Source organism: Vulpes vulpes, chromosome 10, assembly GCF_048418805.1.
Source record: "Vulpes vulpes isolate BD-2025 chromosome 10, VulVul3, whole genome shotgun sequence".
Classification (NCBI taxonomy): Eukaryota; Metazoa; Chordata; class Mammalia; order Carnivora; family Canidae; genus Vulpes; species Vulpes vulpes.
In genome coordinates, this window is record NC_132789.1 from 57,757,688 (window position 1) to 57,784,753 (window position 27,066).

Genomic DNA, 27,066 nt, shown 5'->3' on the forward strand with positions numbered 1-27,066 from the left:
TCGGGTCTGAACCAATACCAAAAGATTGGGATCGTCCCCCTGCATATTCTCAGACCATAATGCCTTGAAACTAAATCACAACAAGAAGTTTGGATGGACCTCAAACACGTGGAGGTTAAGGACCATCCTGCTAAAAGATGAAAGGGTCAACCAGGAAATTAAGGAAGAATTAAAAAGATTCATGGAAACTAATGAGAATGAAGATACAACCATTCAAAATCTTTGGGACGCAGCAAAAGCAGTCCTATGGGGGAAATACATCGCAATACAAGCATCCATTCAAAAACTGGAAAGAACTCAAATACAAAAGCTAACCTTACACATAAAGGAGCTAGAGAAAAAACAGCAGATAGATCCTACACCCAGCAGAAGAAGAGAGTTAATTAAGATTTGAGCAGAACTCAACGAAATCGAGACCAGAAGAACTGTGGAACAGATCAACAGAACCAGGAGTTCGTTCTTTGAAAGAACTAATAAGATAGATAAACCATTAGCCAGCCTTATTGAAAAGAAGAGGGAGAAGACTCAAATTAATAAAATCATGAATGAGAAAGGAGAGATCACTACCAACACCAAGGAAATACAAACGATTTTAAAAACATATTATGAACAGCTCTATGCCAATAAATTAGGCAATCTAGAAGAAATGGACGCATTCCTGGAAAGCCACAAACTACCAAAACTTGAACAGGAAGAAATAGAAAACCTGAACAGGCCAACAACCAGGGAGGAAATTGAAGCAGTCATCAAAAACCTCCCAAGACACAAAAGTCCAGGGCCAGTTGGCTTCCCAGGGGAATTCTATCAAATGTTTAAAGAAGAAACCATACTTATTCTACTAAAGCTGTTTGGAAAGATAGAAAGAGATGGAGTACTTCCAAATTCATTCTATGAGACCAGCATCACCTTAATTCCAAAACCAGACAAAGACCCCACCAAAAAGGAGAATTACAGACCAATATCCCTGATGAACATGGATGCAAAAATTCTCAACAAGATACTAGCCAATAGGATCCAACAACACATTAAGAAAATTATTCACCATGACCAAGTAGGATTTATCCCCAGGACACAAGGCTGGTTGAACACTTGTAAAACAATCCATGTGATTCATCATATCAGCAAGAGAAAAACCAAGAACCATATGATCCTCTCATTAGATGCAGAGAAAGCATTTGACAAAATACAGCATCCATTCCTGATCAAAACTCTACAGAGTGTAGGGATAGAGGGAACATTCCTCGACATCTTAAAAGCCATCTACAAAAAGCCCACAGCAATTATCATTCTCAATGGGGAAGCACTGGGAGCCTTTCCCCTAAGATCAGGAACAAGACAGGGATGTCCACTCTCACCACTGCTATTCAACATAGTACTGGAAGTCCTCGCCTCAGCAATCAGACAACAAAAAGACATTAAAGGCATTCAAATTGGCAAAGAAGAAGTCAAACTCTCCCTCTTCGCCGATGACATGATACTCTACATAGAAAACCCAAAAGCCTCCACCCCAAGATTGCTAGAACTCATACAGCAATTTGGTAGCGTGGCAGGATACAAAATCAATGCCCAGAAATCAATGGCATTTCTATACACTAAAAATGAGACTGAAGAAAGAGAAATTAAGGAGTCAATCCCACTTACAATTGCACCCAAAAGCATAAGATACCTAGGAATAATCCTAACCAAAGAGGTAAAGGATCTATACCCTAAAAACTATAGAACACTTCTGAAATAAATTGAGGAAGACACAAAGAGATGGAAAAATATTCCATGCTCATGGATTGGCAGAATTAATATTGTGAAAATGTCAATGTTACCCAGGGCAATTTACACGTTTATTGCAATCCCTATCAAAATACCATGGACTTTCTTCAGAGAGTTAGAACAAATTATTTTAAGATTTGTGTGGAATCAGAAAAGACCCTGAATAGCCAGGGGAATTTTAAAAATGAAAACCATATCTGGGGGCATCACAATGCCAGATTTCAGGTTGTACTACAAAGCTGTGGTCATCAAGACAGTGTGGTACTGGCACAAAAACAGACACATAGATCAATGGAACAGAATAGAGAACCCAGAAGTAGACCCTGAACTTTATGGTCAACTAATATTCGATAATGGAGGAAAGACTATCCATTGGAAGAAAGACAGTCTCTTCAATAAATAGTGCTGGGAAAATTGGACATCCACATGCAGAAGAATGAAACTAGACCACTCTCTTTCACCATACACAAAGATAAACTCAAAATGGATGAAAGATCTAAATGTGAGACAAGATTCCATCAAAATCCTAGAGGAGAACACAGGCAACACCCTTTTTGAACTCAGCCATGGTAACTTCTTGCAAGATACATCCACGAAGGCAAAAGAAACAAAAGCAAAAATGAACTATTGGGACTTCATCAAGATAAGAAGCTTTTGCACAGCAAAGGATACAGTCAACAAAACTAAAAGACAACCTACAGAATGGGAGAAGATATTTGCAAATGACATATCAGATAAAGGGCTAGTTTCCAAGATCTATAAAGAACTTCTTAAACTCACCAAAGAAACAAACAATCCAATCATGAAATGGGCAAAAGACATGAAGAGAAATCTCACAGAGGAAGACATAGACATGCCAACATGCACATGAGAAAATGCTCTGCATCACTTGCCATCAGGGAAATACAAATCAAAACCACAGTGAAATCCCACCTCACACCAGTGAGAATGGGGAAAATTAACAAGGCAGGAAACCACAAATGTTGGAGAGGATGCGGAGAAAAGGGAACCCTCTTACACTGTTGGTGGGAATGTGAACTGGTGCAGCCACTCTGAGAAACTGTGTGGAGGTTCCTCAAAGAGTTAAAAATAGACCTGCCCTACCACCCAGCAATTGCACTGCTGGGGATTTACCCCAAAGATTCAGATGCAATGAAACGCCGGGACACCTGCACCCCAATGTTTCTAGCAGCAATGTCCACAATAGCCAAACTGTGGAAGGAGCCTCGGTGTCCATTGAAAGATGAATGGATAAAGAAGATGTGGTTTATGTATACAATGGAATATTATTCAGCCATTAGAAATGATAAATACCCACCATTTGCTTCAACGTGGATGGAACTGGAGGGTATTATGCTGAGTGAAGTAAGTCAATCGGAGAAGGACAAACATTGTATGTTCTCATTCATTTGGGGAATATAAATAATAGTGAAAGGGAATATAAGGGAAGGGAGAAGAAATGTGTGGGAAATATCAGAAAGGGAGACAGAACATAAAGACTCCTAATTCTGGGAAACGAACTAGGGGTGACGGAAGGGGAGGAGGGCGGGGGGTGGAGTGAATGGGTGAGGGGCACTTGATGGGATGAGCACTGGGTGTTATTCTGTATGTTGGTAAATTGAACACCAATAAAAAAATAAGTTTATTATTAAAAAAAGAAAAATAAGACTGGGCCTAAAAAATTAGATTTAGACAAATAAAATATGGAATAAAACCAAAAACCTCATTATTTAGGCTTCTGGTGATTGAAGCCTTCAGTTTCACTATTGCTAAGAAATCATTCATAAAGGAAATACTTGAAGTATGCTTTACAAATTACCCTCATGAGAAGGCACTTAAGTGAATGGTTTGGGCAGTACACACTCAGTCTCTTTTGTGAGTAGAGATGACCAAATGTAAGATGACAGTGGCTATTTTTCAATATGAGTCTCTTCAGAATGGAGACCTAGCAGTGAAAGATTAGAACATTAATTTCCATGTGCCTTGAACTCTTCTGTCTCTTGGGAACATATCTGCTGACATAGGACTTGACACCAAGGCCACCTGAAATAGTTCCTTATAAAATGACAGTGAGAAAACCTATTATCCCTGCTCTTTCTGTGTACGAAAAGGTAATGCCCTCAACTATCAATATAGCCAGAGTAATGTAGAGTTTTGTGAGAATTTTCAAAAAATGACCAAGATCAGTAGCAGAGCAAAAATCAAAGCATGATCATCTTTCCCAAAGAGATGACAGAAATTAAAAATGGATACTTCTTTTTCAGAATGAATCTTTTTTAAGGAGAAAGTAAAGAAGAATGACAATGCTTTACTATAGATCTTCAGCGAAAGCAGCAAATGTCACCATGCTCTAAAAAAGAAAAATTGTTTGAGCTTTTTATAGAACATTATTATTTTCACATCATAAAAATTTTACTTAATTTTGAAAAGCACAAATCTCTCAAAGCTGTATAATGTGAAAAAATAAAACTATCTGCAACCTCACTATGCATTGATAACTAGTTATTACATAATTCCAGATTTTTGTCTCAATTCATTTAGATCTAGAACCATATATACATCTACATTTCTTTCCACAAATGAGCTCTCTGTATAGATCATGGAAGTAACATCATACTTTACATATTTTATTACAGGTTTTCTTATGTAAGGCTATAAAGGGAAACTTTTCTCCATATTGGTAGAAAAGGCTCATTAAGTTCTAAAGATCTGAGCTCCTTTTTACCGGTGTAGAGTTGATGGGAAGCAATTTCCCAGCCAGGGATTCTCAGCTCTTTTGCAGCTCTGTGGGTCCATATCACTGGTTTTGGTGAAGCAGAATAGGAGCTGAAGTGATCTGCCAAATGTAAACTAAGGAGGTTAGGTATCTGTGTGCCTTTCCTACCCTTTCATTCCCCTTTCAAGTTGCACTTGGAAGCCATGCTTGCACTTCTTTCATTGTCATCCGTGAAATATGGCCTCTGAATAGCCTGCCGGTGCCAAGAGGAGAATAAAGGACACATGGAGTCAAGCCACCCCAGCTTCCCTATAACATGAATCTGCACAGTGAAGTAGAGCTGCATCAATGGCCTGCAAACTTGTGATTGAGAAATAAATTATAATTATATTGCATTAACTATACTTCATAGAAGCCGATGTGCCTGAAGTACATATAATTGAGCCTAGAAAGAAAGATATGTCTCAGAAAGAACTGTGGATGTGATTTTTGACAAATGGTCTTGGTTGGAATCAAAAACATAGATTTTGGAGGAAATTGTATTGGCAAAAATAACCTCAGCATAGACTAAAAGGGACTTAGACTATGTGAAATACAAAAGTTACCTCTCAACATTCTGTGGGCAGAAAGCAGACTGAGAAAACAACTCAGGATTCAGGAATGGTATCTTCTCCAGTGTCCTTTTGAGAAGTGGCCAAGGAAGAGTATGGAAAAGAAAGGATCTTGACCTCACCCACAGAGGGCTTTGCCAACAGTTCTTGAGAATAATAGACAAAGCAGAAACTTCCAGGGATTGGGATTTAGGCCAAATCAAGCAACATCTTCCCTCAGAAAGACATGGCAATACATCTACAGGGGCTTTCAAGAACTGCTAACGGACTGCTGATTGCCATGCGCCTCTCATTCTCCCCCTTTTCTAATGGGCCTCTTTATTGTGGTTATCCAGTCTTTGTTCCATTATTATATTTTGGATGAGATAAAGGAGATAATCTGTATATTTAGATCATGGGTCTTTGAATCAAGAGGTGGCACATGGAGACCTGATGTAGGTCATGAGATCCTGGACTTGGAGTCTAATGTTATCAATAGATGAGATTTGGAGAGAGGGGAGATTTGACATGGGGTTCGAGTATTACTTGCATATGAGAGGAATATGGATATTTGTAAACAAGATAGGGAGGACCGTCGTAGATTAGATTATTGTTTAAAATGATTCACTTTCTCCCTATATCTTTACCTTTCCATATGAATACTTCTTTGCACTTTAACCTTGGGGTTGGCCATATGCTTTGACAAGTGATCTGTTAGCAGGCATGGTGCAAGCAAGCCAGGGCTTAATATATGCTTGAGTTGTGGCTCTTGCCTTTTGGGCTTCTGCCATTGTCATAAAAAGCCCTCAATGATCCCACTGATCTCAGGAGAAGAATAAGGGATATATCGAGGGAAACCACTCCAGTGGTGGCTACCTAAAACAAAGCTACCACAGGTCACCAACAAAACTGAGCAAGAAATAAAGACTTATTTTTGTATTTCATGTTAGTTTGAGGTTCTTCTGTGAAATATGTCTGGCTTTGTCTCTTACCCTTTTGCTAAAATGTCACCTTCTGGGCAGCCCCAGGTGGCTCAGCGGTTTAGAGCCGCCTGCAGCCCGGGGAGTGATCCTGGAGACCTGGGATCGAGTCCCACATCGGGCTCCCTGCATGGAGCCTGCTTCTCCCTCTGCCTGTGTCTCTGCCCTTCTCTCTTTGTGTCTCTCATGAATAAATAAATAAAATCTTTTTTTAAAAAATGTCACCTTCTTAGTAACTGACTTACCCTAATTAAAATGACAACCAGGGGCCCCTGGGTGGTTCAGGGGTTGAGCTTCTGCCTTCAGCTCAGGTTGTGATCCCAGGGCCCTGGAATCGAGTCCTACATCAGGCTCCCTGCATCAGTCCTGCATCAGAGCTTCTCCCTCTGCCTGTGCCTCTGCCTCTCTCTCTGTGCGTCTCAAATAAATAAATAAATAAATAAATAAATAAATAAATAAATAAAATGACAACCAATACACCCTATCCCTCTTCCTTGGTATATTTTTCTCCATAGTAATTCCCATATTCTAATATTCCATATAATTTATTCATTTGGGGGCTTTATCCTTTGTCTTCCCCAACTAGAAAATAAGTTCCATGAGGTAGAAATTTTTTTGCCTGTTTTCTTTCTGCTATATCCTTAATACCCAGAATATTGCCTGGCACAAAGTAGGTATTCAGTAATCTTTGTTAAATGAATGAGTGAATATATATATGTATGTATGTATGTATATATACATATATGTATAAAATATCAAAAGAAGTACAGAAAAATTAATAGTGGCTGTCTCTAGTTTCTGTGAATATGGCTGATTTTTCTTTATATTTTCTTTATTTTTCAAATTATTCAAGGTAAGTATATAGGATTTATTTCATAAAAATAAAACAAATTTAAACATTGTTTTGACTAGACATAGACATCGCAGGGTTTTTTTTTTTTTACCTTTGCTTATTTTAATATTGTTGAGATTGTCCATTTATCAGTAATCACAATTTTGTCCTATCATCTACAATCTGTAGGCAGGAGACAGTTCAAAACAGAAGGTAAGTGGGTCAAGGAGAGAAAGCGGAGTAGCTGAGAGTTGAGAATTGAGTCTGGGTATAACAACCAGAACCTGGAGACAGTCTCGAACACAACAACTGAGACTCACAACCCAGAAATCTGTCCCATGAGTCTCTGTATGAATCTGAGCAATCTTCATTTTTTAAAAAATCATCCTTTCTCTCAGGTTAAAGCATTGCCAGTTATTCTCATTTCTAATTATTTTTTAACTTTTAGACAAGTTCAAGTTATGCCTCTTTTAAGACATTTTAATGAATTATTTTTTTACACCTATGCATTTATGATAAAGGTACATTAAAGAATCAAATAAACCCTGGTTAAGAAATCTCATTGTTCTATTCTATAGGGTTCCACTAAGTATGCTGACACAGTCAGAGCAGTAACCATACCAGTAGGATGGTTTGGTATTTGGCAGATTATTAAAATCCTTTCAGAGGAGCTGGAGTAACTAACTGCATGAAGTTTCTTCTCCTAGATTGAATGATAGCATCGAGACTAAGATGGCCATGAAATAAGAAGGTGCTGACTGAGCAGGATGAGAGCCATTGGATATTTCCTCCATTCACCTACCCTCTTTTTTCCTTCTGTCTTCACCTCAGTTGGAGGACTAGAGAGGCTGAGCAGTAAATTCTGAGTCCTGGTGCCAGGTAAGGTTTTCTAAGAAGAAAGTGGTTTATCTTGCTTGATATGAATTTCTTGTGATTCACAGGGTATACCACCAGGACTGTGGTTGAAGGTGGTATAGCATAGGAGTGAAGAACATGGGGACTTGGAATAAGATGAATTTGATTTGAAATTTCAGCTCTACTACTTACTAGTAGTATGCCTTGTCAAGTAATGAACTTTCCTGAACCTCACTTTTATCATCTGCAAATGGAAACACACACACACACACACACACACACACACACAAGGATTAAATGAGATGTCCTTTACAAAGTGCTCAGTATTGGATCATCATTGAATATTTAACAAATTCAGCTGGTATTATTCTGTTGGTTACTATTACTACTATTACAGTTTTCATAACTAAGACCTGTTTAGTTAACAAGGAGGAAGGCTGGCATGCTGGCCTTCTGGAAAATGAAGAGAGGGAGAACTTGCAAAATATAATTAAAAATGAATATGCCTAAGGTCCTCAGCTGTATACTAACTCATGACTTGATTGCATTGTCATTTTGAAATTTAACATCAGGGCATTACTATATAGATACTACAGTGTTATAAAATTCAGTACGTCTTGACCTTAAATGATGCTGCACTAGCTCAAGCTCTTCTTTGACAGTTGTAGCATGCAGTACATTCCTGAGTCCCAACCATGGTGATCAAGTCTATATATTTTATTTTTTCATGAAAAGAAAAAGAAACCAAACCCAAATCCTAGAGCACCACCAGGGTGGAGGATTGAGAAAGTTCCCCTGATAAGCATGTAAAATTTCCACCACCAGTGGATGGACAGCAGAGAGTTATAAAACACTATCATAGGCCATGAAAAAATAATATCAGGGGCAAAGATAACACATTCATATGAGACATTTGCTTTTTATCAAGATTTCCTCCGATTAAATGTAGGCTAATGATTATTGTAAACATCCATGTGATATTGAAACAGCTGTTGGCATCCTAAAGGAATCAGCATCACTCCCTCCATGCTGGGTCTTTACTGCCCTACTGCTCCTTTTTGTTTTTGAATCTAGCCTCATTACATTAATAGCTCAAAACCTTCTCAGGCGTGTTAAAAATAGATTGTAAGAGAATTGAAAGCAGTGTTTTCCTCCTCCCTCCCACTCCTTTTCTCGACTGTAATATAATGGCACTCCTCAGAAACAGTCCACGGAAATCAGAATTTTCTCAGCAGCTTGTGTGGGAAATGTAGACTATTGTGAACAAGTGTTGCAGCCCACTGCTTGTCAGGAAGTCGTTTTTAGAACATTAGTCGAACAAACACCTTCCATTGTCTACAGAGGTTGAAAGTCCAATGAAATCTCCTTATTTCTTTTTCTAAGCCAACTTAGTGACACTTAATACATTTAACCCTTTTCATTCTAGAGTCTCAGGTTGATTGAAGGCTTTTCCTCTCAGTGATTCTTAACCTTTTGTGTTTCCTGGACTCCTTTGAGGATCCAATGGGACAATGAACTCATGTGTTCATTTTGCAGGGGATCTTCGTTCTTTCCTCTGTTCCTACCCCTCATGTTGGGTTGTTCTGTAGTGGATCTGAGTGATTAATGATCAAGAGAAACTCTAAAGAAGAAAAAGTGAGACTCTCCCTTCTCCCATGGCACCCCATTGCATTTTTCTAATTTTCCTTTGCAAACTTACTTTAAAAAAAAAAAGGGCTGAGGTCTACTGACAATAATTTTAAAAGCTGTTAATCACTTTCATAGTCTTATTTATTAAAGTGATCATTTAGAAACTTAGTTTTCCTGACTGTAATAAAACTAAAAAATTAGCATAAGTGCATACAAAAGAGTTGGACCAAGAGGGCAGAAAAGGAATAGGCTTTGTGTAGCCAGTTATTAAGTGTCATTGCACTCTCTAAATATTTGAAGGGCATTTGTGGAGATTTAACAACCACATAATCATATTATCTTGCTTCAGAGGAGTTTGCAAAAGAAGGTTTTCTTTTTTAAACATGTTTTGGTTAAACTTAAGATCCTAAGATTTAGTGTTCAATAATGGAAGTTAAGGAGTTTGACTGTCATGGACATATTCAAGAGAAGGATGCTGTACTATCTGACGGGACAGAGTATTGTAGAAAGCATTTCTGTCCTCTGTGTCCAGATAACCTCTACCACACCTTCGCACTAGAAATTTTACAAATAACCCAAGAATTTAGTTGGTCCATAGGAAGAAAACTTTTGAGAGGTCTTTCCTCTCATATTCTTTTTCCCAGTGGGTACACCCAAGAGAATAGTTTTAATTCGTATTGAGATGGAGTTCCAGCTTTCCAATATCAATCATCTTCTGTGTGGTCTTAGATATCTAGGATGCTATTCCATGAGAACTATAGCCTCTTTTCCAATACCTTGAACATAACAAAATGCCCTGTTATCCACTGGGAATTGATTGCTATCATTTAGAGGGAGTGAAACCACAATCTGACCTTCAAGGAAAGAGTACGCTTGAATTGACTGTCTTATCAAGAATGTTCTTTCTTTCTTTCTTTCTTTCTTTCTTCCTTTCTTTCTTTCTTCTTTCTTTTTTTCAAGCATTTTCATTAATCACTATCTGAGAGTCTACACTTAAAATTTTGCTTTTTTCATCTAAGACCATATCATCTGTTGCTATCTGTGGTGAATGTATAAGCTGTGAATTGCCAGATTGAAAAAAATGTGATGGCATTTAACATCCAGGATTATTTTTCAAGGCTCCGAATGATCTGGAATCTCTTACGCTGAAACTTTCTGACAGCCCTAGCTTTCGTATATGTATGAGTCAGTTCAGGCTGCCATAACAAAATCCTATAGACTAGGTGGCTCAAATAACAGGAATTTATCTTCTTATAGTTCTGGAGGCTGGAAGTCTGAGATCAGGGTGTCAGCATGGTCAGGTTCCAGTGAGAGCTCTCTTCCTGGCTTGCTGATGTCCACCTTCTCACTGTGCCCTCCCATGGTGTGTCCTTGGAGCATATGTGTGTAGAGAGAAAGCAAGACAATTTTCCTCTTTCTAAAATCTTCAGTCCTATCAGATGACGATTTTATGATTTCTTTTAACTTTAATCATCTCCTAAAAGTTCCATCTCCAAGTACAGTCACTTTGAGGGTTGTGGCTTCAACATGGAAATTTTGGGAAGACACAATTCAGTCCATTGCAATAGAGCATATGTTTATTCTAGACCCTGCACAGACTTTTGGATACATGTTGAAAGAATGAGAAAGAAATTTGTTATAACACGATCTTACCTGTAATCTACTCTTGTGACATGGACTACCAAGACATCAAATATCCAATATAATTAGAGAGTTAAAAATGTGCGTGTGTGTATGTGTGAAAGAAAAGTTAATGAAGTCAATAAGCATTTTAAAACTATTTGCTGAGTCAACGTATAGCCAGGTATGACATAGCTCTGTCTTTCCTCCCCTATAATAACAAACAAATACCAGAAAGGCGTGGACTTTGCCCTCAGGGGTCTGGAGTTTAATTGGAGAGCTAAGAACTAAAAACTATGCAGATGAAAAGTACATTAAAAAGAGAAGCTCATGTGTGTTAAGCGCTGAGTAATTGTATCAGAAAAGGAGTGCAGTTAATCTTCAGAGGATCATCGTGGTGTGAGAAAATGAAGGAAGAGTCCCATATCAGAGGAAGTAGGACATCAGATGAGCTGGGTGGGGAAGGGAGCTTTACCAAAGTTTAGGATTTGAGGGGGATCAGAAGTTTTCTTAGAAGATGTGATGGGTGCTTATTTAGGGAAAAGAGCAGGGGAAGGGCAAATCTGTAAAGCCTAGTGGACAGAGGTTAAAAAAAAAATTGTACACTCAGTGTGTGTGTGTGTGAACCCAGAAGCAGTGGCTGGAGGTGGAGGGCCAGGCCGACGGCGGAGAGGGAGGTGTAAACTAGCTGCTCAGAGCTCATATCACTGAGGGCTCCATGGGCCCTATTTTACTCTGCAGATCAGAGATTTCCAACACTGCCTCTTTCTGTTGTCCCTTGTAGTTTAGACTGACCTTCCTGCCAGAGGAATTATAGTAACAACTTCCTCTTTTAGCCTTGTCCCCTCTCTCATCTACCCCCTATCCTGCACCAGTGAGCTTTCTAAAAGTCAAGTCTGATCTTGTTCCTCTGCTTAGGTCCTTGGAATAACCGATATTCCATAGGCCTTGCCTACAGGCCTTGCCTACTGCTTCACCTTCCATTCTTGCCAGGTTCTCCTCATAACACCCAGCTTTATGTCCTAGTCATACTGAAAGGCTTGCAATTTTGTCTCATCCAACCCTTGGTTATGTTGCCACCACTGCCTGGAATGGCCTTCATACTTACCTCCTTTTAAACCCTTGCTGAAAGATCACCCCCTCCATGATGGCATTCCCAATCTCCTTCGCCCCCCAAGTGGATCTGGCCATACTCTTTTTTTTTTTTTATGCCTAACTATGTCTATAGGTACAAATCCTATTATTGTAGCTTAGTATGGGGTTGGATACAAGAGATGTTAAGAATTTCAAACCAATAGGATTCGGTCATATAATAGATATGGGTGGACGAAAGATTTGGAATCTGGGATGACTGCTGCTGTGTTTCTTTCTTTTTTAAAAATTTTATTTATTTATTCATGAGAGACAGAGAGAGGGGCAGAGACATAGGCAGAGGGAGAAGCAGGCTCCATGCAGGGAGCCCGACATGGGACTCGATCCCAGGTCTCCAGGATCACGCCCTGGGCTGAAGGTGGTGCTAAACCATTGAGCCACCTGGGCTGCCCATCTGCTGGGTTTCTATCAGGAATGACATGTTGTCTGTCCTAGAGAATAGAGGAGCAGAAGGGTTTGGAGAGAGAAAGACCGAGTTCCATTTTGGTGAAATTAAGTTGGTGTTGCTGTGGAGAGCCAAGGTGAGAGGAGCTATAGATTGCCAGATATATGAGCCTGGAGTACAGAAAAAAGATCTGCATATACACATTTGGGAATCAATAAATAGGCAGCAGGGAAATCTTTAGGAATGAATGATATTATTTAAGGTGAGATACTAGTATGAAAGGCAAAGAGATAGGTGGATGTAAGTGATTGAGAAAGAAAGTTGGTGGAAAATTGCCCCATATTGTTCCTATTCTGTTTCCTCCACCATTTTGGTCCCTGGGACCACAAAGAACCTTGCAACTTGATAAAAGCTCTGTAAACAGCAAAGCTTTGTTTGCTCTTCTGGGCTTCAGGGCACTCTAAGGTACAGTGAAATGTGAATCTATCCTGACAATGACAATGAGGAAGTCTCTCTAACCCCATCATATGTGATTGTGTGTAATACCAGTACAGTTCTAATTCAGTATTTAGAGAAAAAAAAAGTTATATTAAAGTAGGACTTTGACTTTTGGAGTATTTCTGGCTATTAAAACTTGACTCCCTAAATAATTTAGAAAGTTTTGAAGCAGGAATATATCTGAATGTTATTCTTAGATGTAGCAATACTTTCCTTCTAGAAATTTCTTTTTCCAAGTTTATGTGTAAACAAACACATTACATTTTACAAGAGAAAGAGAAAAAGTAAGTAAGAGAAAAGTAAGTGTGGACATATTATTCCAAAGATTCTCTGCTTTCTTTACCAAGAAGAAAGAAATATCTTTTTAGGCACAGGAAGAGTGAGGATAGGGAATGCACGGTCATTAAGTGTTGATGAAGTGGCTTCATTTTGTGATAATTGAAGGTGGATGGAGAATACCCCAGAGTCAAGGGTGTGGTAAGTGAAATAGTGCAAGCCACCTGCGATGGCCACCACCTGATTCAGGGCAGCCAGGTCTTCCTGTTAGTATTTTTCATGCCCCCTCACACTTATTCGAACACTGCAGAACTTCTTTACCAGCATAAGAGGGCTTTTTATCTTGCCGGGGCACTATATTTCACCCAGAACTGATCAATGGAAATGGGACCATTTTCTGCATGGGAGATGTGAAAGCTGATCTCCGTTGTCTCCAGCCCCAGGTGGGGGAGCCTACCCCCTGCCCCCCCAACAGCAGGTCAATGAACAGGCGGAAAAGAGGGAGGAGGTGGCTGCCTTTCAGCTACAGCAGTTAAATCAATCTTGGCAAATCGAATAACATGCCTCAACCAGGCTACTCTTATCTCTCTGTGGTCAATTAGAGGAAAATCTCATGAGGCAAGAGAAGGAAAAAAAAAAAAAAGAATGATGTAATTTCTTTTATAGCCTCCTTGGCATGATTCATATGAATATTTATTATTACACATGGGAGGTATATATCTTATCAGATCTGGGCTCAAATGTAGAGGCACCTTTGTAAAGAAAGAATAATTCGACATAAACCTTGCATTTGTCTTAAGGAGGTGTGAAATATTCGGAGCTTGTATAAATTTGGGACATAGGCATATGCCAAACTGTTTTCAAATGTTTATTTTCTGCTATATACCCATAACTGTCTAATTTTGGCAGTAGCTATTTTTGTCTTAAAGTGAAAATATGCTTTCAATTCAATTAAAAAAACTGTGCAATAACTTCGTTAGTTTTATAATAAGAAATATGCATTAGCATTAGTTAATATAATTAATTTTTATGATTTTCTTTTTTTTTAACTAGAAATCTTTAAGGGGACTATGCTTTTGTCTTTGTTGTACTGCTTAGCTATTTTCATAAAAACAAAGATTTTCCATGTCACATTTTCAGATGTCTTCAGGGAAGAAATTTTAAAAAGGATGTTAAAGCATTGGCAAATATGTGGCAAATTCTATTTTAAACATATTTTTAGAATATCTATTTTACTGATGAATAAATAGGAGACATTCAAATGACATTTCAAGGTTAGAGTAGAACTAGGAAGAAAACTGGGACATACTTTTAAGTTCTCTTTAGCCCCAACCATCTCCTGGATAGCTAGTGTCTCTATTTTATATGTTACAGGTGAAACCCATCGTTATTTTCTCCCAAACCTACTCCTCCACTATTATTCTCCATCTTGGACTGTGGTATCACCATCCATCCAATTGTTTAGGCCAAAAATTTGGATTCAGCTTTTTTTTTTCCTTACCTCATTTTTCCATCTTTCAGCAAATCCTCCTAGTTCTACCTCTAAAGATGTAAACAGAGCGTTTTTGATATTCTGTTACCTGCAACCTGGTCTGGGGCACCAACACCTCTCCCTGGGATCATTGCAATAATTTCCAAATGTCAAGTGTGTGCTAATTTAAATAATTCAAGTTACCTCATTGTTATTTTCACACTCTAAAAACTATTTTCCACTCAGTGACCAAGTGATCTTTCCTGAAATAAACAAAAAAACTAAGAACCAATCACTGGTCTATCTAAAAGTCTCTACATTTAGAAGAAGCCTTCTTAACCTGGCTTATACACCCTGCGTGATCTGTCCTCTGCTTTTCCCCTCGAGCCCTGTTTCTTTCATTTTTTCAGTAGTACAAGTACTTTCTGGCTTGTTCATCACTTTATCCACAGCAGAGTGCTGAGCACAACAGTAGGCACTCAATACATTTGTCAAATGCATGAACAAATATTTTTTATATTTTCTTGAGGGTAACACGAAGTTCTCCTTTGGCTTTGGTGCTAAGCAGAGCTCTGACTGAATCCTTACGTGGTGTTCATTTGAGATTTTCTTTTTTTTTTTTTTTTTAAGATTTTATTTATTTATGAGACACACGGGAGGGGGGGGCGGGTAGGGGGTAGAGACACCAGGCAGCGGGAGAAGCAAGCTCTATGCAGGGAGCCTGATACGGGACTTGATCCCCTGGTCTCCGGGATCAGGCCCTGGAATGAAGGCGGCGCTAAACCGCTGAGCCACGGGGGCTGCCCCATTTGAGATTTTCTGATGGATAATCTCTGAAAGTTTAGGGCCGTCAGGGCCTGCTTTGCAACCTGTGCTATGCTCCCTTCCTTAACATTTCCTGTTGGTTTAGCTGCACCTAGGCTCTGAGGTCAATCCTGACTTAAGACAGGAGTGATTCAAGGACCTGTGTTTTTACTAGCAGGTGACTCGACTTGATGACTCCTCAATACTAGCTCACTATGACCTTGTGAATAGTCACCTTATTTTGAAGCCCAAGTTCGTATCTTGATCCTTGACTTGGTAACTGAATATCTGCTTACTTCCTTCTGCCAACAACTACTCAGCAATCTGTCTTCCTCCCAATCCAGGACCCACTTTATCCTTATGTCCACTTGAGTTGACCTGTATTCAACATTATACCCTATTGGACACCACCATAGATGTCTTCTAAAACTGATTTAGCATTATAGTTGAGACCCCATAGTAACAAAGCCATCCATGAGAGGATGAATGAACAGCCATAATGTTGGAAGTAAGCCTTCAGAAAACACCCAAAGCTATTTATGCATAAATCATGTGAAGTCTCTCATAAGCAATTAAAAAACAATTACAACAAAATCCCATGGTGTTCAATATTTGCATAGTTCCAAAATATTCTATCTTTTTAAAAAAAGGAAAATCTGAGTGGGGAAAGCTACATGGCAATATATTTATCCCATATATAATAATTAGCAATTTTAACCTATTGTCCATTTTTGGGTAAGTTGTCAATACCTCAAAATCTTCAATTTAAGGGAATTAAAAAGAAACTAATTCTAGTGAAGGTTTATGATCTATGAAAGGCTAATGTAGAAACCAAATGAACTTATTTTCAGACATAATCCCTTTAAGTATGATGGAAAACCTACCTCGAATTTCTTAATCAGTACCTTCTCTAGAGCTACTGTCCTGACAGAGATAGGAATTTAGGAGAGGATAAAGTGAGATGTCCTTTCTGATGCTACAGCTAAGGTTTTCATCTTGCTAGTGTCTGCAAAGCACTCTCAAGCTCAGCAGGAAAACATTGAAGTTAAGTTTTGCTATCCCTTTCTGAGTTTTATCAGATATTCATGCCACAGAGAACCATGAACAAGCTGGAGAGACAGAGATAAATGAAAAGTCCCTTTGGTGAAGGGAAAAAAGCAATCACTACTAGAATTGTAGTTTTTACTTTTCTGCTGATAACAAAAAGAAATGGTTTAGTAATTTGTAGGTAACTGTTGTGTCATAAGGGAAACATGCTATTTTAATTTACTTATTTCAAGGATAAATGAATCTCTTTTTATCAACCATTGACTATTATTTAGCTCTATCATTTTAAGTTTTTATCTCTCATTTTCTTGAGGAAAAACATTAAGAACCCCAAGAAATAACACTTTGGTGCTTGTATTAGTCTGCTTGAGCTGTCATAACAAAATGCTACAGATGAGGCAGCTTAAACAACAGGAGCTTATTGCTCACAGTTCTGGAGGTTGGAGGTCAAACATCAAGGTGCCAGCTGGGTCAATGTCTGGTTAGTGAGAGCTATCTCCTTGAGTTGCAGACAGTTACCTTCTGATATGTCTTCACATGGCCTTTCCCTAGTTTATGCAGGGGGAGACAAAGAGAGAAACAAAACAAGCTCTCTGGTACTTTTTTGAGGGCTCACCCTCTTGACCTCATCTGAATCTAGTTACCTCCAGGGGCACCTGAGTGGTGCAGTTGTATAAGTATTGGTTTTGGCTCAGGTCGTGATGTCAGGGTCATGGGACCCAGCCCCATGTGGGGTTCCATGCTCAACACAGTGTGCTTGGGATTTTCTCTCCCTCTCTCTCTGCTCCTCCCCACTCATTCTCTCTCTATCTCTCTCCCTCTCTCTCCATCCCTAAAATAAATAAATAAATAAATAAATCTTGAAAAAAAGATAAATCTAGGCACCTCCAAAAAGCCCATCCCAAATACTACCACATTGGGGGGTGGGGTCTCAATATATGAATTTGGAGAGAGACACAATTCAATCCAGAGCATTTTACTCCCAGAACCCCCAAATTCATGTCCTTTTCACATGCGAAGCATATTCATTCCATACCCACAGTCCTTAAAGTCCTAATTTATTTTAGCATCAGTTTTAAAGTCCAAAGTCTCATCTAAATATCATCTAAATCAGATATGGATGAGACTTGAGGTATGATTCATCCTGAGGCGAAATTCCTCTCCAGTTGTGAACCTGTGAAACTTGACAAGTTATGTGCTTCCAAAATATAATAGTGAAATGGGCATAGGAGAGACATTCCCATTTGAAAGGAAGAAACAGGAAAGAAGGAAGGGGTGACAGATTTCAAGCAAGTCCAACACCTAAAAATTTAATTGGATCTGAAGGCTGGAGAATAATTCTCTTTGGCTCAATGTCCCACCTTCCAGGCCCACTGGACTGGCAGGGTCATCCCATGGCTCTGTAGGGGGACCCTGCCCCTCGCACTTTCTCATTTTCAATAATATGCTCCTCATTTTCATCTGAGACTTCACCAGAATTACCCTTAACATCCATATTTCTAGCACTTCAAAACTCTTCCAGCCACTGTCTATTACCCAGTTCCAAAGCTGCCTCTGCATGTTTAGGTATCTGTTACAGCAGCACTTTTTTTTATATAAAATAATTTTATGAGACCTCTTGATAAGGACACCTGAAAAGCTAGTCATCAAGATAATTCTGGAAAATTTCCTATTATTTGTATGTGCCCAGAACCTAATGGACATTGCAAGAATAAAAATTAATCCAAACTTGAAAAAATATTATGGATTTCAAATAAAGTATTTTTGTCTAAATAATAGGACCCGTGCCTTCAGAATGATGTAAAATTGGGGCCACTACTTCTTTTTTATTTCTTTATTGATAAGCATTTAAAAATCAAATTTATATGTGCACATAGTGGAATGAGTCAATTAATCCTTTAAGATTATTAAGGAAAAGCAAAGACCTCATTTCTCACCCTCAATTTGGAGGAAACTGGTTATGTTAACAGATGATAATAGTTGACAAAAGGAGGCAGAGCTAATTAACTCCTGTTTTGTTTCTGTTTTCTCCAACATAAACAGTGGTCGTAAAATGGGAAAGTACTTATTAAACAACATGAAGAATATAGTTTATTGTAGATTAAGATGTAAAGAGAAAACAACAGCTTACTTTAGATGAATTTAAATGTTAAAGCCTTAACAATTTATGTCTAAGGATGCGGAAGAAACTTTTTAGGTTCATTTTAGAACTTTTTGAAATTCTAAATAATGACTGAAAAAAAGAGAATGCAAGAAGGAGCGATATGGAGAAAGAGAGTGTGTCAATGATGGGTACATGGCCTAACTTTTTTTTAAAGATAGAAATGTCTGGTTAAATTCTAAATATGATTTTTCAAAATCCTTTAATACATGAGCATTTAGAAACAAATGAGTGGTCACTAAAAGGCAATCTGATTTTTCTCTCTGTGGGTTCCCAGGATATCCAGTGTACAGGGACATATAGTTGGTAGTTGCTTTCTTTTGTCAACTCTGTTTGAAACCCTAGCTACCACATCCTTTCAGCTTCATCCAAGAACTTCTTAAGAAATCTCCTTTCAATAAGTTTGGGAACACATAGTATATTGATGATATAGCTGGGTTTCAGTAAACCATTTGAAAACATCAGTATGTCTTTACGAATAACATGGAGAAACAAAGGCTGAATGACAGTACAACGTAGTGATCTTGTGGTTGAGTAGTCCTACCTTCTTCCTTCCTCACCTGTAGGAAGATGTCAACCATCAGCACGACTGAGTGAATCACAACTGTTAGATTTCAGGCAGGAAATGGGGAGATTTTTTTTTTTTTGCAAGGGTATTTTTGGCATCCCCTCAAATAACAAGTTGGCAACTTCTTGGTTATAGTTTCTGAGGATCGTATCCCTTGAGTAAATATTTTTAAAGGCACAAAATGAGCTTTGCAAAGAATGAGAAAAGTAAAACAAAGGAGTGTTTCATATTTAAGATTTAAATCTCTGTTCTTGGACCTGTGCCTAGTTCTAGCAAAGCAGCAATATCTATCCAACAAATCCCATACAAACTATCTACAGAAATGTTGATTTTCCTATTGAACTATTAATACATAATTGAAAACCCACTTTATTCTTCATATACTTCTTTTAAAACAGCTCTTTAAAAAGTTAAATATGCTTTATCAGTGTCACCTCAGAAGACTTCTTATTTTCACCATGGAAGATAGTTTTATTTTATTGTAATATTTTTACAAATGGGAAAGGAACACTGCAAAACACGTGAATTGATCAAGGTGATTGAGTGAAATAACTGACATGAGATCAACATTTCTCCTCTTCTTTTCTTGTGTAACTCTCACCTTTTTTTCTTAATGAAAACTGTCCTTAACAAATATGTATTTAGGGGACATTGGCATACAAAATGCTCTTTCATTGTGATATTTTGCTAGATTTATGGAAATTTTTGCATCTAGGCTCTGACAATTTAAAAAGAGGGGGAAAGAGCAGTTTGGTCCCTGGTTAGGGCGTTACTGTTTGGTCATGCAGTTTTAATAAATCCTACCATGTTGTGGTTCAGCTTTATTTAGTTTTGTGCTCACCCAAACTCTTGAGAATAAACCAAATGGCTTTCTTTCTCTACTGGTGTATTAGCTCTGTGCCTTGAATGGAAATTAAATGCAAATGCTTTCATTGCACTATCCCCTTGTTAATTTATCACATGTTTAAACACAGCAACATATTGGAAAACCTTGTTATTTCGTAATCTTCAGATTCCTTGCACAATGATATTAGGAACAGAATAATGAGTAAAGATAAGCCGATGGAAAGCACATGTCTACGGGGCAACTGGCAGCAGTCCCACAGCCATTAGTCTGTGGTATCTGGTAAAACTGCTGGAGTCAGCATGACAGAGCAAAAAAGAAGGAAGAAAAATATCTCCGAAATTAAAGGAGGTGAACAAAGTACCACTTATGCTCAAAAAAATAGTTTATTCCCTCCTTTAAAATGTATGATCTGATAAAACTCATGCTCTGTAGCTGATTTTCTGTTGAAGGTTAATAACATGATGGTGGTGATGGTGATGGTGATAGTACAGAGGACCAACTTCTGGGCAAAGGTGAAGCATAAGGTCTTGTACCAAAGGACACCCGATAAATATACGCAGACTTGACTGAGGGTGCGTGAGAGCAGTGAAGAGAATTAAGTGGTTCTACTGTTGTCTTGACAAACCGACAGTAGAAATGCTAATCACAGCCAGATGTTGATCATGTGGGATTAAATTCCTGAGCAAGGCTCTGCATTCAGTGATGACTGTACACCTGTGAAGAGAGCAAAAAGGCAAAGGTGTTAGAGATTTTTCCTTGTCTTCTCAGCACATTTTAAAATCAAAATGTGGAGCTCTCGATTCATTAGATTTGGTTTTAAAACCTGTCTTCAAATAAGCAAACATCACCCAACATGCGTTTAGATGATATTTCACAAACGGCTGCACCCTGAATCTGCTGTACTTAATGTGAACTATTATTCTTGACTTTACTCAGCTTTTTAATTTTTTTTTAAGATTTTATTTATTTATTTATGAGAGACACAGAGAGAGAGAGATGTAGAGACACAGGCAGAGGGAGAAGCAGGCTCCATGTAGGGAGCCCGACGTGGGACTCGATCCCCGATCTCCGGGATCATGCCCTGAACCAATGAGCCACCCAAGGATCCCTTTACTCAGCTTTTGTATCATGACAATCATGTTTCCAAAACAGCTAGTAATTGTTTTCAGTACCGTTTGTTTGTTTGTTTGTTTGTTTGTTTTGTTTGTTTGCTTTAGTGGAATATTGATGGGCTTGATTGTGTGTCAGGTCATAGAGATGTTTTAAAAGGGCATTACTGACTCTATCATCCATTGTTCAAAGTGTTGACCTCTGTGATGCCTGTCTCTCATTCTTAAGATTTAGTTTAAAATCTGGATCAATAAATAAAGCATAAACAATTCCCAAAGGCAGCTTTTGAAAGTGCTTTGTGCACCAAAATCCTATTTAAAATTTTGTTTCTGCTTACATGCTTCTCAATACAACATTATACGCCTGTTAACTGGTTGTCTCCCCAAGCCCTTTCTCTCTTTACCTACCTTCCTTCCTTTCTTCCTTTCTTCTCTCCTGCCTTTTTAAAGAAAAAACAAAAGGATCCATGGATACAACATACAACATGTTTCTTCCAACATGGTAGATGGTGGTGTCATCCACAGAGATGGGCAGGACTGAAAGAGTAGTCTTTGGAGGGGAAATCAAGAGTCCAAGTGCAGACATGTCATGTTTGAAAGTGACATATCTCCAAGTGAAGATGTCAAGGTGCAGGATATATAACATAGGAGCCCAGAAGAAGGCGTTGGCCTGCAGATATAAATTTTGAAAGTCAACAGAGAATTAATATATTTAAAGCCACAAGATTCCATACAATCACTTAAAGAGTGAGTACAGTGAAAAAAGAAAAATGGACCAAATTCAGGGTACTCTAAAGATTTAAAGATCAGGAAGAGAAAGAGGAAAAATAATATTTAAATATATTAATATTTTTAATCTTATTTTAAGGAGTTTCCCATCCTTGTTGATCACTATTGTTATTTATTTTGGAGTTGGCATGGGACATGGTTTTTCTCTTTTCAGAATTTAAAAAGTTTGCTGTCTAAAGTCTACAGAGTGTGTCTGATTCAAGTCATTTGGTCCAGTACTGTGAAGTGGATCCATATTAGTGCTGGATGTGAGGCCAGTTCTTAGATAACGAAGCTTCCCAAGACTTAGCCAGGAAAGGAACATTATCAAATACCAGAACTACACAGGTGTCAGCATATGTCAGGTGGAAATGTAAAATGCAATTTAGGAATGAGACAGGAGTGTCTCATTCTGCGAGTCTCACAAACCTGGAAAGGTAAAGTAGACAGGAGGTAAGATGAACAAAGGTGATACTAGTAGGGTCACAATAAAGCTGTCTGACATGGGGATGGTGGCTTGAAGGCCGGTAACTTGTATCCGATCTCCGGAATACACTCTGGCGTATGCCTTTGAAGCTCAGCTGGAAGCAGCCCTGCTGCATCAGAGAAAACCTACCATCAGACTTTTTTGACATTTCTAACTTTAAAGTGAACAGTCATCTTCTCCCAGATGTTCTCGCTTTCACTTCCGATCATTAGAATCACGTCCACTGCTTCCTTCTAAGGGTAAAACCCAGACTCATATTTCCATATGGCTGTCAGCTACCCACCAGGCACCGGGCTGGTCACTTGCACATATATCAGCTCTTTTGAGATTAAACTGTTGTCTTGGCCAAGGCAGATGTTCATATAAATAACCTCGACGGCCACGCTTTGAAAGCCATGTGTAAATTTCCTAAATCCTCCTGTGTGCTCTATTTGCTTAATAGTTGGTCTCATCTGGAATATTGGAAAATTTAGTTCTGAGTGATTTAAATGTCATGTCAGAGGAAGTCTTCACAGCTAAATTTCTTTGTCCATGCGGAGACTTAATAAGTCACATCGCCAGGTTAAGAATAAATAACAACTATAAACAAGTAAGAAAGCAAGTCACAGGGGCTCCCGGGTGGCTCAGTGGTTGAGCGTCTGCCTTCAGCCCAGGGCGTGACCCTGGGGTCCCAGGATCGAGTCCCCCATCAGGCTCCCTGCATGGAGCCTGCTTCTCCCTCTGCCTGTGTCTGTGCCTCTCTCTGTGTGTCTCTCATGAATAAATAAATTAAATCTTTAAAAAAAAAGAAAAAAAAAAACAAGACATAAAATGAAAGCGCACACGAAATGTGGTCAAACGCTTTTATTGTGGAGGGTCCTGAGCCTGACATTACATTTGGCAAGTGGATCTTTGACTGTGTCATGCGGGCGATTATCTCCTCTGAGACCAGTTGTTCCTTCTTGGGTCATCTGGGTCCTTAAAGGTCGTAGATGATCTAGCAGGGTCAGAGGATTGTTTTCAAAATTTTAGGAATGGAAAGAACATTTTATCTTGACAAAGCTTTGCCTATTTGCCCTTAGCTTCATTTTCCAACCCCCACCATATCATTTTTTGACTGAAACTTCAGTTTGTTTATCGAGTCTCAGTTCTACATCACCTTCCTGGTGGAATGGATGCTGGTTATTTTACCATGACCTGGTACTATGGCTTCAAACCAGAACAGATGAGTCAATCAGTGCTTACCCATTACACGATGTGGGTGTCCTGTCCTACTGCCCACCTGGAGTGAGCCCGGGCCCCTGGAGGGATGAGATGGGCGGCAGGAGAAGTCACAGGTCCCCCCCCCCAAGTGGCATTCCCCACGCCTCAATACCAGGAGTGTGGACATCCATCATTCCTCGCCCTGGGTTCTCCAGTTCCCTTCCTGCTGGGGATGATGTTACATGCACCAGGTGAACCCACAGAATAGGTACCTACATGATTTCTTTACTTAACCTGCACTGGTAGGAGAAACAAAGCTTCCATGGATGGGCCTCAGAAATCCTGATGTGCACAAGCTTAAGTTAGCTCCTTTGTGTAGAAGTCATGTTCTTCCCCTTCTTCATCTCTTGTAAAAACTTCCCTCAGAATACTCCCAAGGCTAGTAGTTTTCAAGTTAGGGTACTTGTTAGGATCACCTGGGGGACTTACAAAAAAATCCAGATTCTTAAATCTCCCAGGTGATTCCTATCTGCAGGCAAGTTGAGCACCACTGCCCCAGTCCTCCTTCCAAGTTCAAGCTACCAAGTCTAAGAGTAACCATGCCTCGAATTATCATCTAATTCTTCATTTGCTTTTTCCTCATGTGATGCCATTATGACTAGGTGGAGGCGACCAGGAAGGGAACATGTATAACTGAACTTAAGACTTTTGCCTCTACTCGGTGACATTTCCCTCTGTGTCCTTGGCTGCTGTCACTTTTGAGGTCAAAAGAATGCAAACCACTCGCATTTCTTCCAGTTTGCTCTTGTTTTGTTCTTTTTCTACAGGTCTCTAGAAACTCTGGCTGATAATCTGTGAAGTTTCCCCAGAATTTACTGCTTAATGCTTTGATGCATTTCCTACCTCTTAACCACTTGACTTCTCTTCTGATCAATATTCGCCTCTCCAGAGTAGATGACATTTCACAAAACAGAGTCACTGGGGAAAGAGAACAAAAGAGACTTTGGATGGTGGAAGGGTTGGTGATTTGAAAAACATTTGTGCTTTGGTCACAGTGAGGGAGGTTGTGACCACAGAAGGTGATGGTTGATGGCAGCCTGGGCTGACTGCTCAGGATAGCAGAGACTGCTCCCTGGCCTGAAATTTCTACTCAGAAATTTGTATCAGTCCCACCCAGGACCTTTAACCTGAATCAACCTCAGAACCCACAGACCAACTGACCAGGTGTCCATCCTTGAGGATTGGCTTGCTTTGACCTTGTTCAAATTAGGTCAAATATTGCTGGTTTCACAAGGCCTCCGACTGTAGCTGGGACCTCAACTTGTATCCATACTGAAGCCATTTACACCACAATTCCCTTCGAAATGTCAAAATTGGCTCATCCCTTATGCCCTCAGACGTATTCATTTCTGTAGTTATCTCTTGCCTAGTGTCATGCTCTATGCTTCCTATTATGAGAGGGGCCCCCAGCTCCGCTGCTTCCCCTATTCAAACCTCATTCCATCATAAGCCAGCTCCCCTACATCCTCTCTTTATGGAGTCTCCTTGCTGCTGCTTTACCACAGCCAACAGGCTTCTCCATGGAGGTATCATTTCAGCTGCATCCCCTCAAACGCAGAGAACCACAGAATTGTAAGATGAATTCTCTTAGAAAAAGGCTTCTCTATAGAAAAAGGCATCTATAAGTCCTTTTTTTTTTTTTTTTTAACTTCATGAAAAAAGATCCTGTCACTCAGAGGGTTCTGCGCCTGGAATGACATACCCTGGCCCTCCTTATCCCTGTTTTCTGCTTTCCTATTGGTTTCTACTTCATGTTAATGGAAACTGCATGCAGCTGCTTTACCATCATCCTCTTCAACTCAGATCCCACCATTATCCCAGCTCTGTTTCCAAGGACATTTTGTTTGCAAGCACAGAAAAGTGAAAACTTTTATAGTATTGTTCACATATGCAAGAACGAGAATGTGTTTCCATTTTCTACAAGTGATCTCATTTTGCTCTCCAACCTCCATTGCCTTCATAGTGGGAAAAATAGAGCCAGAAAACAAAGCCCTTGAAAACCTTCAGTTTATCCCCTTGAAGTATGGAGTCTTTCCCAGCTCTTAGAAGTATTTTGTTGTGGTGGTTCCAGAGTTGTCATTTGGATAAATGGTCATTCAAGCCAAAGTGATGCTCCCTATCAGGGCAATTTCTCCCCATTCTTAAGAACAGTTCTCTCTTTTCCTCTTTTTCAAGAAAACTGCAGTGTAGGGGGTGCTAGCAGACCCTGGCATGGAGGCAGGGCTCTTGGTTTGAGTTTTCTCAGAGCCATTTCTAGTTTTAAATGCAGCACACCTAAGCTGATCTTACCCCCGGGCATTGGCGTTGGCTGGGGTGCATCTGGTGGCGTCTGGTTCTTGGGGAAGATTCCCCAGGCCCACTTCCGGTTCACTGCTTCTCTCAGGGCCTCTGTGGACCCTTTGGGGGAAAGCAGGGGAGCCCTCCAATGTGCCACGCTGGAGGGTGTGCCGCTGGACTCCTTTACCTTCCTTTATCCTTTCTAATCACTTATCACAAGGTCTCCATACAGACTTCCAGCCAGAAGGCAAAACACAAGCCTCCCCCTGCTTTTAACTTCCCCTTCAAACCCTCTGACTTCTGTGGGGATTTCTGCCTTCGGCCCCTTCCCTTCTTCACATCCTTCCTTCTCAAATGAGTGGCTTCTGCTCCCACCATGTTACTAAGACTACTTTCCATAAGGTCAGGAGTAATTTTATTTTTTTAGTACTTTCATTATTTTCTTACTGGGCCTCTCTGCCTCATTTGACACCCTCAGCCCTTTGTTTTCCAAATTCTGTGCTTTCCTGGTTCCACTCAGAACTTTTTGCCAATTTCTTATTTTGTTTTCCCCTTTAGTCCTGCTGTTCATGAGAATCTGTCCTTGAATCCTTTCTCCTCTTATTAGGGCTAAGTCCAGGAAGAGGGGACATTCTCCTTTTATTCCTAGGTTAAAGTACGTTATATATACTGCTGCTGGAAAAAGAAAAAACAAAAACCAAAAAAGTATATCTCAAGCTCAGGACATTTCTCCAAGCTTTAGATGCATATATTTAACTACCTCCTGGATACTTCCAGGCCTTTTAAACTGAATATGTACAAACTGAACTCATTATCCTTCCCAGCTTCTCAGGCTGTATTTTTCAGTCTTGACTGATACCATTTTTTCCCTAGCCACTGGAGCTGGAGTACTTGGGAGTCATTTTTGGCTCTTTTGTTCTTAAATATCCTTATTCTCACAATCAATCACCAAAGCCTGCCAAGTTTCTTTGTATTCTATACCAATATG

The 27,066-nt window shown here is 39.4% G+C and overlaps 1 long non-coding RNA gene across 1 annotated transcript in view; it reads left to right on the forward strand.

Annotated features, from left to right (window-relative positions):
* Positions 1 to 27,066, forward strand: part of LOC112914874 (uncharacterized) — a 158,018-nt gene that overhangs the window by 119,914 nt on the left and 11,038 nt on the right. Inside the window, exon 8 of the long non-coding RNA XR_011994881.1 lies at positions 7,590 to 7,761. This is a non-coding gene — a long non-coding RNA (uncharacterized lncRNA). The remainder of the gene's footprint in view (positions 1 to 7,589; positions 7,762 to 27,066) is intronic.